Below are 12563 nucleotides of genomic sequence, written 5' to 3' on the forward strand. Positions count from 1 at the left end.
TTGCTTGAAAACTGTGGCCAGAAATCGTGTGACAAGCAGGCAAACAGACAGACAGACAGACAGACAAACGCTGTGGCTTCCACCTTTGGTGGTGGAGGGAACAAGCAGGTATATTTTTAATTAAGGTGAGGAAAGGGCATGTAGCAAAATAATCAGGTTTTATTGCAAAAGCAATATGTACAAAAGGTGAGGCAAAAGAAAAACAGTTATATACACAGTGCAGAGCTCACCCGGCATTAAGAACTTACACACTCTTACTTGCACTAACATGGCAGGGGGCGCCATCAGACACATACCCGAGGAAAGTAGAGTAGCAAGAAAGACAGAGACAGCTCGAGGTGATCGTGACCTCGAATACCTGGTGAGGCCAACAGACCAGCACAAACCCAGTCGCTTAGGTGGGGGGAAAGAGGGAGGAAAGCTGGGGGATGTCCAAGGTGTGTGATTGAAGTGTGATGCAGTGCGGTGAAATGCATTGATGTGTAAAGATGTAAAGGGGAGGGGAGGTCGGAAATGAAGCAAAGGACGCGTGAGAATAGACTTAACGTGAGTGTAGAGAAATCTGTTGGTGTAATTATTAATTAGTGTAAAACTGCACTTTGTCCAGCACCTGGCTCTCAATGAGCTCGGCCCTGCTTCCCCTGATTGCTCAGAAACTAATGAGCTGCAGGAGGTGACATACAAAATGAGCTAGATGATATGAATGTGGGACCAGAGAAAGAGCCATACAAAGAGAGCACGCGTGTGGAACTCGTTACATTTATAACGCTCCTGTGAGGGTGGAACCCTGGAGGCAGAATTGGCGGGCCTTGGACGCATCCTCGCGCTGCCATTGGCGTGCGGATGCTCACCCCAGCCTTGGCCACACCCAGGCAAAGATTTAGCACCGGAAATGCTTCCCAGTTGCTCTGCACCTCGCCACACGAAGGAAGAACCCGAGCGTGTGCCCCGTCCTTGAGCGCATCTCCTCGTTCCCGTTAGTCCCGAAAGGTGGTGGAGGTAGTTAATGACGACTGTGGTCGAGTGATGGCAATGGTAGTGTGGCGTTGTGGTTGTCATGCGGTGAGTTAATGATGGAGGTAGTTGTGGTTTAGATTGTGACGTCAATGGTGAGTGTTGGCGAGTTTGGGTTGTGGTCCGATGATGTGGGGATTTTTAGGAAGGCGTTGTGGTGGTGTATGAGATGCTGTAGCATTGTGATTAGAGTACGGCAAATGTTTGAGGTGATGGTCAGTTTGGGAATGGCATGAAGTTTGAATCGGATTTTGGTGGCATATGATAATGAGCTGTCTCTTGTTACTATGCGGCTGTGGTGTGCTTGCTTCGGTGAAGAGAAGATGGTGTGCGCATCAAAGTAAATAAATTAGATGTAGGATAGAAATAGAGACCTGCTCAAAACCACCACAACGCATTTTGTCCCATGAACCCACTAGACATAAGGGAAGGGCTATCTAATACGAATAGAAATGAAATAACTATCGCAGGACTGCTATATGTTGTGTGCCATAGCCTAGGGGGAGTGCCGGCTTCACAAATCTGTGACAACATCAAGAAACGATACCGCACGGGAATGTTCGAACGTCTGTACTTGGTTAGAATCTGCGCTGTGATTGGTTATTTTAGTTGCACACATTTTTTTGTATACGTTGTCAAGGCTCGTATGAGCGCTAACACACAAAACACACAAGGGGGGCATGAGACAAGAGGGGGGGGGGTTGAAACGGTCTTTTCGGAGAGACATCGTGCGAGTGTGAGATTTGTCAAGATTGAAAGTCGTGTTCCACGTGTTGGACCAATCTGTGATTTTTTTTTTTTACCCAGATCTGCAGAGACTGAAGACGCTGCTGCTTGCCGGACTGAGGGATGACAGATGGTACAGCAGAGGGTGGAGTCCTCAGCAAAGAGATGAAGAGGATTTTCCAGAGAGTCGGAGATGTTAAACTACACCTCCAGATTTACACTACCATAAACAATTTATGTTGATTACCTCCACCATCAAAGGTGGACAGAGGTTAGTTATGTTTTCACCCGTTTGTCTGTATGTCTGTCTGTCTGTCTGTCTGTCTGTCTGCCTGTGAGCAGCATATCTCAAAAAGTTATGGACAGATTCGGATGAAATTTGGTGAACAGGTTGGTTGCATGACAAGGACGAATCGATTCGATTTTGATGAAGATCCAAATCCTGATACTGGAATTTTGAAAAATTTAAAGTGATTCTTCACCATATACAGCAAAATATCTCAAAAACTTGAAGACGGATTCAGACAAAACTCGGTGGATGAGTTTGGTTGATGTCAACAACAAGCCAATCAGGTTTTCTTCAGGTCCGAATCCAAATCCGGCCTATCAGTAGGATAAATAACGTAAACTGTTCATCCTGGCGGGGGTATGCGCTCTACCGAGTGCCGTTCTAGTTAGTTACTCTGGAGTCTGTTGCTTGTTAACTGGTACAAACTCACGTGGAGTTGTTGGTTCGATTTCTAATTGGTTCAAACATTCCATTGTCGGATATTTATGACGACACCAAAAATTTTGCTTTTAGGTATTTTACTCTCTGCTGCTGATGTTTTCGTGTTTTAACTTGTTTTATCTGTTCTGTTTATTGCGGTATTTGTTGTTATTTATCAAATGTAATTAGCATGTGATATCTGGGAAAAGTTTAAAGTATGGAAAACAAACAAACGAACATTTGCGAGGATAGTCCACCCAGACTATCCTCGCATTTAGGGAAGAGTCACAAAATGATTTTGACTTCATCGCCAAGTCTCGAAGGGATCACATTTGCCCTGTGGGTGATATGGTCCATGGGTATCGGTGTTGGTCATGGCGCCAAAACCATGCTCACAATGAACCATTTTGACCCGACGCGTATTACAGGTAATGCTCCCCTATTCCACACGTCCGTCTGTGCGTCCGTCCCATCGTATTCCACACATTACTCGATTTCACACCCAATGCTCCCCCCATCATTGTGATCACCCCCAATCACTTCTCCACGTCCTTTTTTTTCTTTACAATGTCGGAATGTAGGGGGTCTCGATTTTTACCAGTATTCGTTTCATGATGGGGTGACAGCCCGGCTCCTTAGGGTCCTGTCCATCTGTCTGTACGTCCGTCCCATCGTCCGGACTCAAAAATGATTGGATGCATTCCTTCCGTATTCGACACATGTATGTCATAACATCTTGCTATGGGGCACGACAAATGTTTTTTTGGGATCGGAGGCACAAGTCATGGGACACACGGCTGACCTGACGTCACCCACATTTGTAACCTGAAATACTTGACCCAAAACAACCCCGAGGACCCAAATGACCCTGAGGACCCAAACGACCCCAAAGGCCCAATAGACCCTGAAGATCCACAAGACACAAAAATACCCTAAAGACCCGAAGAACCAAAACCGCAAAAGACCCCAAGTACCGAAAAGACCAAAAATACGTGCAGAACCCCAAGGACCTGAAAGACCACAAGTGCCCAAAATACCCATTGGGACTATCCCAAAAGACCCATATTGGGCTCATGGAAATTCTGCATAATGTAAAATGTGACTTCAGGTTGCCCCCCGCCCACCACCACACCCTAACTCTGTGTTCCCCTCCCGCTTTCTTAAAATCTTCAAACGTCAAACCCCTCGATCCCAACTCTGACCCCCCCCCACCCCCCAACGTCCCACCCCCTCCCAACATCTCAATCTCCCTCTTCCAACCCCATGCACCCTCACCCCCAACTCTCTGTCCTCCCCTCTCCATTTTCATCCTTGTCTTCCATATAATTCATGAAGGCTTGTTGAGGAGCTTTATAACTGCAAGAGGAGTAAGTAAATCGTTTCGTCATTGAAATGAATGAAGGTCAAAACCAACAATATTGGTGGAAAGCTCTTGCACTTTTGCAGTGAGATAATTTTAGGGTTCTCAGTAGTTGAGAAACCATAAAAACAAGTTCATAGGAAGAGATGAATAAAAGGGAGAGGTTACTTAAAAAAAATTTAACAACCACAACTCCATGAACAAGCAAGCAACTTCACTTTTTGTAAAACTGGATTAGCATACTGCAAATGTGCCACCTGGAGGGGCTTTAGAAACATTGCTTTAAAAGGGCTTAAAGCTGATATCGCACGACGGAACTGAACCAAATCAGATTGTCAGGTCAGGCCAGATCAAATCTGTGACTTGCTTACAGGTACCACGTAAACCTATACTCACCTGTTCCATGGTCGGGTTGTCGGCGACTAAACTGTCTCCCCACCGGGTTTCCTGGCGAGGAGGGTGTATGGATATGGACACCAAACAGGATTAAAAACAAAACCTGTCAAATGGTGGAGGAGCTCCTTGTGAGCCAACAGCCATCCATATCTAGTGCCCAACTGTGTCTGCGGACATTGTCCTCCAGTTTGGTCACCTTTTCCAAGGAGGTTGGCAGCAGGATTTGCACTCCGGCCACCGGAAAACCCTTAATTTCGCAAAACACAAAAAAGCAAAAAAAAATCTGAAAACCCACTCCGTGGGAGTACCTCCTGTGCAGCTTCCCTTCGCAGGGCAGCTCACCGGATGACGGGATTGGGGCAAAGCCTTCGGGACCCCCAATCTTTGATGATAGGAGGGAAACCACGGGGTAACATTCCCGGGTCAGATTGCGGTAGAGTGTGTCGGAGTGGTCCACCTGACACTGAGGTGTCGTCAACCAGACTGCGGTCTCCTTGGGTTAACCTGAGGCGGTCCCTTCGGGTGGGTGCCTGGAATGTCCTATCCCTAAGAGAGGATGACCACCTGTCTCTGTTATCATCTGAGCTCAAGCGTTTGGACATCGGGATTGCAGCACTCTCTGAGGTTCGGAGACCGGATTGCGGCAAGATAATGGTGGGTGGTTACACCTACTATTTGTCTGGTCACTCTGATGGTTACCATACTCAAGGAGTTGCTGCAGCTGTTCTGACCAATAAGCTGACCCCAATGATAATTGAGGTAACACCGGTCAACGAGCATATTATGAGACTAAGGATTCATCACTCCTTAGGTGTCATTTCCCTGGTCTCTGTTTATGCTCCGACTGAGGCGAGTGATCTTACCGTGAAGGATGCATTCTACGCCACGCTCGAGTCTCTGGTTGATCAGTGCCCCAGACGAGATACACTTCTCGTCTTTGGGGATTTCAATGCATCGACTGGAACTGATAGGGATGGTTATGAGGTGTGTGTTGGTCCCCATGGGTCAGGAACTATGAACCAGAATAGCACTAAGTTCCTTGACTTTGCAAGAAGTCATGAACTTAGGGTGGCTGGTTCATGGTTTCAGCGCCCACAAGCTCATCGCTGGACTTGGTATTCCAACGCTGGCGGTGTGGCAAAGGAGATTGACCATGTCCTCGTTGATGGTCGCTGGAGGATGATCCAGAACTGCTGGGTCTACCGGAGTGCTCAGTTCCTCAATACTGACCACCGGCTTGTTGTAGCAACTCAAAAGCTGCACCTTAAATCCGGGAGAATGGTACCATCCCAGCCTAGGCTGGATGTTGGCAAGCTCAAGAATGAGAGGATAGCTGAGGAGTTTGCGAACAGGCTGAGTGAACATTTGGGGGGTCTGGGTGCTTTGGGGGGTCCTGAAGAGTTGTGGAGCGCCTTCAAGACCACCATCCTTGATCTTGCTGGTGGATGTCTTGGAACTCACTGCAGGGCAAAGAAGAATTTTGTCTCTCAAGGGACACTGGATACCATTGACCAGAGTCGCAGGGCCAGGCTGAATGGCAGAACTGAGCTGTTCAGGGAGCTGAGGCATAAAACTGTACGTGCACTAAGGGTGGACAAGGAGGCCTATGTGCGAGGAATCTGTGAGGGGGTAGAGCATCACCTGTGGACAGGTGATTCTCATCCCGCTTACAGGGGAATTCGCGCATTGCATTCATCCAAGCCCATCCCTCGGAGCACTGCAGTTCGAGCAGAGAGTGGTAGGCTCTTGACAGAGGAGTCTGAAGTGAAGGCCCGCTGGGCCGGTTACTTTGAGCGGTTGTACCAGGCTGATCCACCAGCTGTCGAGTTGGACGTCAAGGGTGTTACAATCCCTGTTGCTGACCCTCCAATCAACTGTGGTCCACCTTCGCTTGTGGAAACACGGGCTGTGGTGAACCGGTTGAAACGGGGTAAAGCTCCAGGGATCTGTGGCATCCATGCTGAACTTCTCAAGGCTGGTGGAAATGCTGCACTCGTGTCGTTGCATGTAGTTTTGTGCTCTCCCTGGAACACAGGCATCATCCCAACTGATTGGAAGAGGGGCCTTTGTTGTCCCTCTCTGGAAAGGGAAGGGTGATCGACCGCAACTGCAACTACCGAGGGGTGACGCTGCTCTCAGCGCCGGGCAAGGTCTTTGCTCGGATAATTTTTGATCGGGTTCGCCACCATCTGCTTGAGCACCAGCGTCCAGAGCAGTCAGGCTTTACACCAAATCGGTCAACGATTGACCGTATCCTTGCTCTTCGTGTCCTCACCGAACGCAGACGAGAGTTTCGGCAGGGGCTGCTTGCAGCCCATGTTGAGCTCTATAAAGCGTTCGATTCAGTGAATCGGGATGCCCTCAAGAGGATTTTTGGCCTTCGTGGGGAGCCACCAAAACTGATCGATCTGATGTCTGAACTCTACTCTGGTACTGAGAGTGCTGTGAGTTGTGGTGGTGCCATCTCTGACTTATTTCCAGTTGTGACTGCAGTTCGTCAGGTGTGTGTACTGACCCCTATGCTTTTCAGCACTTTATGGACTGGATTCTAGGGAGGATGTCGGAGAGATCAGGCTGCGGTGCATCGTTTGGGAATGTCAAGATCTCAGAACTTGATTTCGCAGATGATGCAGTCATCTTTGCAGAGACTTTAGATATCCTTTTGGGGGCCCTCGAGGTGCTGAATGAGGAGTCGGAGCCGCTGGGATTACGGGTTTATTGGGTCAAAACTAAGATCCAGGCTTTCAATGACATATTGGATGCTGCTGTCCTGTCTGTGTCTGTTTGTGGTGAGGATGTTGAGGTCGTGGAAAGATTCACTTACCTTGGCAGTGATATTCATGTCTCTGCTGGCTGTGAGTCAGAGGTCAACAGATGTCTGGGTTGGACCTGGGGAGTCATGTATTCACTGGATCATGGGGTGTGGCGCTGCCGGTACCTGTGTGGGAGGACGAAAGTCTGAGTCTTCAGGTCCTTGGTGCTTCCAGTCTTGCTCTATGGATGCGAGACTTGGACTCTGACCAAGGATCTGAGATGGAGACTTAATTCCTTTGGTCCCAGGTCTCTTCGGAGAATCCTTGTCTATCGCTGGTCGGATTTTGTGTCCAACGAGCGGTTGCTGAGAGAGACTCGGATGAGATTTGTTACCTGCATGATCCATGAGCGTCAGCTGCGGCTGTATGGACATGTGGCTCGTTTTCCTGATGCTGATCCTGCTCACCAGATTATCTCAGCGAGGGAGTCTCGTGAGTGGAGGAGGCCAATGGGCCGACCATGTGTCTCGTGGTTGCAGCAGGTTGACCGGCATCTCAAGGAGATGGGGATGGGCCTGGCATCTGCCTGGGGGATGGCCAGACGGAGGCCCCTGGAGTACCAGTGGAAAGTGAATGCAGCGGCGCGCTGTTCTGGCACATGCTCCCATAGCTGACCTGACCTGAGCTTGAGGGAAGTGCCGTCACTCCCCGCAATACTCTGGGTTCCAGCGACATCACAACAATGGTGCCACTTTTCTCTCCGCACTGATCAGGGCATTTCCTCCTCTCCATTCATGCCAACCGATGGGGATTGTCTGTGCTCTTTCCTTTTAAATGCTGAACGTCAGGCAAACAATAATTTTTTAGCACACTTGTTGGCTTTTTTAATTCTTTGGTATGACTCGGCCGGGGTTTCAACCACTGACCTCCCAGACTCGGAGTGGATAATCTAACCATTGCACCACCGAGTCTGGTGAGGCACAGAGATGTTTGCAACTTTTCAAGATGAAAGAGAAATCTGAGAAAGAATTAAAGGTAAGAGGAGACGACAAGGCCTTTGTAGTATTTACTAGACGACCGGTGAACCCAGTGGGTTCCCGTTGTGACAGCGGTTGATAAAAAAATAACATTTCAAAAAAAAATGAATAAGAAAAAAGATAGCTCCAGCGAACTATACCGCTGAGGTTGTATGCAATGATCAAATTCTCCCGAAGAGTACTTGACTGAATCGGGAATATATTTTAAAATATTTTTTTCGTTGCTCGATTTGAACGAAACTTGATACTGCACACCGCGGGAGAATGGTCAGTAAGGTGGCCCTAAAATTTTTGCACTATCGTTTACCATTTTGGCTGTATTTCGGGAACATACATACATACATACATATATATATATATATATATATATATATATACATATACATACAAGATGAGACTTTTAGTAATTTATAGATAGATGAGGATTGGGGCACCAATGTCATCAAACCCGGTTGTAAAGTTTTTTATTTCGATGTAACTTCTTAACCTGAGTGGGGGGGGGGGGAGTCCATATGCTGCAGAGACTAATTTATGATGGCAGAAAGCGTGAGTATGGGACGAGATGGATTCAGGGGCCTTTTCAATGAGGCTGCTCACCACTTCCACAGCAGTTGCGTTGTCCTGTTTGAAACCCATCTGATCTTTAATGAGTTATCTTTCTCGTGCCATCTGAATTGTCATTTCCAGATGAATATCTGTTCAGTTGTAAGTGGAGAGTGAGTTTCTTGTCGACAAGTCCCAACACGCGTTAACGCCGGATTTCCTCATTTTTGCCATGGAAACCAAAGTGCTCAGCACCCGTGTGTGCAGGTGCCTCACAAATCTTTGACACACTCATTGGCTTGCTGTGTCAATGACTAGAAAACAGCCCTTTCATGAATCACATGATGTTTGAGAATGAAATGGGCATCACATTTTCGCAAAACAGTCTCCAAATTGTCGTTTTCACCTGGATGACTCTCTTGGACTAACAACATCAACATCATCATCAACAGTCTCTTGTCTCTTGTTTTGGATGGCTCTTGGACACCAACAGCTTGACTCTCTTGGACAAACCCAGGCAAAAATGCTGCAGTTCGAAGTATAGTATATGAGTGTTGTACTCTCATATACAACAGTCGTCTGCAGAGAATTACTCCAGGAAAGGAATGCTATTTTTTGCCTGGATCCCCCATTTCTCTAGTCAACTTCATAGCTTTCGAGTATCTATCGAACCGCTGCTTCCAGCAGGGCCACCCAGTAGGCTTTAAGTCAAAGTTTCCTGGTGGATTAAACTTCGCCATGGTGTATAATTATCTTAAAAACGGTTCACCATAGACTTTGCTACAATGGACCAGACTTAACGTCCGCTGAGTATCACCACTGCCACCATGTAAGAGAAGCCGAATGTCGAGAATGATCGAGAACCTTCTTCAGTTCAGGTGGCACTCATGATGGAACTACTTTATGAAACATACACCAACCAACACGTCATCAACCTGTCATTAACACATGTACGGGTTGTACTTTCACAACAGTCTGCTCGTTGATGCAATACCCTGCCTGTGAAACACCAGAATGATAGTTTATAGTTGGGTCAGGAATCAGTCAGATTGGACAGCTCAAAGGTGATTATGCCACTTCTGCGCTCATCCGTCCAGACTCAGTGACATTGTGGTTATAGTGTGCCCCAAGACCGGGTGGTCGGTGGTTCAATTCTGACTCCAGTCAAGTCGTTCCAAAGACTATAGCACTTGCTGCTTCCGCACTTAATGCTCAGTATTTCGAGGATTTCACATTTATAAACCCTGTCTGTTGGCAGCACATGGGATGGGGGGAAAAGGAGGGGAGAGGTAAGGGGTGAACATGCATCCCCAAAAATGGCCTGCTGACTGGAGAGAAAAGTGCTGCCGCAAGATGGCGCCGCCAGCACCCAGTGTGGAATGTTTTCCCTCATCCGGTATCCACCAGAGTATGGATTCATTTTCCATCTCATCCAAAGTGCTTTGGGGAACATGATTCATTTCCTGTCTCAACCGGCAACTTGGTGCTATCCTAAAATGGTTCCTCTGGCATGTCTGCACGACTCACCAAAGGTTTGAAAGACTGGTGAGATAATGTATCATGCTGTGTTCAATGTGTGAGATCTCACCAAATACAGGCCCAGGCAATTTCTTCATTTATGATTTAAATTTAGTTGGGGACGAGATAAGACTGGAATTCAGCTGTTACTGCTGATTAGCACAATTCCATTAACTTTCTAATAATTCGAAGGCCTACTGATGTGTAGTTAAGAGGATCAGTGTTGGCACCGGTGACAATAGCCACCGTAAACAATAAAGGAAGGCAACCCTTTGAGAATCAAGATCTACAGAAGAGCAAGGAAAGGGCAGTAACTCGAACAGTTGCACATGTTGATGAGGATGAAACTGCTGTTACCATCAGTGTAAGGTATCTGATGAGGTATCAAGGTTGGCAGGAACCTTTTCCCCTTTACAGGTGAGAAACTCACTTGTTTAAGGGAACAGGCTGTAAGGGGGTGGTATGGGACAGGAACTCAACAAGTCCTTGATCACTTAATTGGCAACTTTAACCTTTTCAGGAGATGGGAGTTCAGATCATTTACGGGGTAATGAACTGTGTGCATTGTGACATCCTCCTTTTCTTGGACGAAGGATAAAACGAAGAGCACGTTCTTGACACCATCTTGGGCCTTTTCAGCCTGAATTTGAGGCTGGAGAAACTTTAATCTCGTTTCTTCTCCATTGGGGTTCTTCTGCATGGGTAAGGGGAATTCAGAATGAAACTACTCACCTGTTGCTTCACATCAATGATGTAGATTGGTGGGACTAGAAAGAGTAAAATGCTGACTTCCAGCCAACCAGACTTTGAGTCATCTCGGGGGTTGAGGGGCTTGGTGGGTAAATGATGACAGGCTGGTGTGTCGGCATGAAACCTGGCAAATTCATGCCAGGGGTTGCCATGGAAACTAAAGACGAAAGGCCACAAAAAGCGAGGTGGGGAGGGGTCCACCCACCCATTCATCCAGACCATACTCTGTGCAGAGAATTGGTGCTGGCGAAGCAGTCTCCTGGGCTATTTGGCACAATCCTGGACGGGTCACCACTCCAACACAGTACACCAGCAGGCTGGTACTCATTTTGCCGACTTCAGAAGGATGACAGGCAGAGTCTACCCCACCTAGTATTAATTCAACAGCCAAGTGGGAATTGAACTCAGGATCCTAGGATTCCAAGCCCACCACCCGAACCATTATACCAACACCAGACATAGCAAAATGAATGCGCAACATGTGTGTTACAATTATGATTGTGTGAACTGAGAGATCCTCAAAAAAATCCAACGTAAATCATGTCTCCTACATAATATGCTTAAATATGTCTGCAGATGTAATATTAATTCACAATTGCTCAAGATATTCCATCAATTGGCCATCTACATGATACAAGCCAATTGAGCAATGGCTCGGCCATAATTTCACACCAAATGAGTTGTCTCAGATCAATTTGCTGGTCCTCTTTAACCATGATATGAACACGTCTCAATGCTCCAAAAATAAAGCCACCTTCGATTCATTTGTTTCTTTCTTTGTGGCAAACAGTTTAAAAAATCTCTATTTAAATAAATATGAATAAAAATAATTATGCGTCAATAGAAAATCAAACATTATTGTTTTCATTTTTCTCTATCATATTGTTGTGGTTTTGTAAAACCAGCACTCCTCCGAGGCAATGGCACCCAACATTATAGCGATTTTAAGACAGTTATTACCTCCGCCACCGAAGGTGAAGGAGGTTTTGTTTTCACGCCTCTCTGTTTGTTTGTCTGTCTGTCTGTCTCTCTGTGTGCATGATATCTCAAAAAAGTTGTGGACGGATCTGGATGAAATTTTGTGGACAGGTTGGGTGTGTGACAAGGACGAACTGGTTAGATATTTGTGAAGATCCGAGTCCAGATCCGGAAACGAGAATTATTTAATTTTTTAAGTGATTCTTCACCATTGAGAGATAGGACCAAATATGATACAGTACTACACAGCATGATGTTTCAAAAATGTATTGGGCCCGATATGTTCTCGTGGATCAGGCATTATGTGGCTGAGGAATGCGCTCTGCTAAGTGCCCTTCTAGTTTCATTAGTATTTGTTTAGTTAGTCCTTTCCATATGTTCAGTGAGTAAATGGGAAAGATGTCTTCAATCCCCCATCCATCCCTATATTTTATCTCGTACACAAACCACGCAAGCACACATGCAGGACAATAACGATGCCAAGAATGTGAAGAGACACAGCAGAAGCTCATTTACATACGTGCTCCACTTTCCATTTAAACCACGCCAAAATTCAACTACGCCTAACCTCAGACCCTAATTATGCTCACCACAACGTTACAACGCTCACCATAACCACTCCTCACGTCCTTTCATTTAAATCTGCACGCCAATTTACAACGGCGTCTCACCTTGCTCAACCTTTGCTCGTCAAAGCCTGACCACCAACATCTCCCGCACATGGGAAAAATCACCCCGCACCTCCACGTGCCTCCGCATCGATACAATTCACCACCAAA

The 12563-nt window shown here is 46.7% G+C and overlaps 1 long non-coding RNA gene across 1 annotated transcript in view; it reads left to right on the forward strand.

Moving 5' to 3' along the window:
- Window positions 1-12563, forward strand: part of LOC147020719 (uncharacterized) — a 137209-nt gene that overhangs the window by 70162 nt on the left and 54484 nt on the right. Inside the window, exon 5 of the long non-coding RNA XR_015061934.1 lies at window positions 1822-2011. This is a non-coding gene — a long non-coding RNA (uncharacterized LOC147020719). The remainder of the gene's footprint in view (window positions 1-1821; window positions 2012-12563) is intronic.

The sequence above is a fragment of the Eptatretus burgeri genome, chromosome 9 (genome assembly GCF_056783735.1).
Source record: "Eptatretus burgeri isolate ZD-2024b chromosome 9, Ebu_testis_v1, whole genome shotgun sequence".
NCBI lineage: Eukaryota > Metazoa > Chordata > Myxini > Myxiniformes > Myxinidae > Eptatretus > Eptatretus burgeri.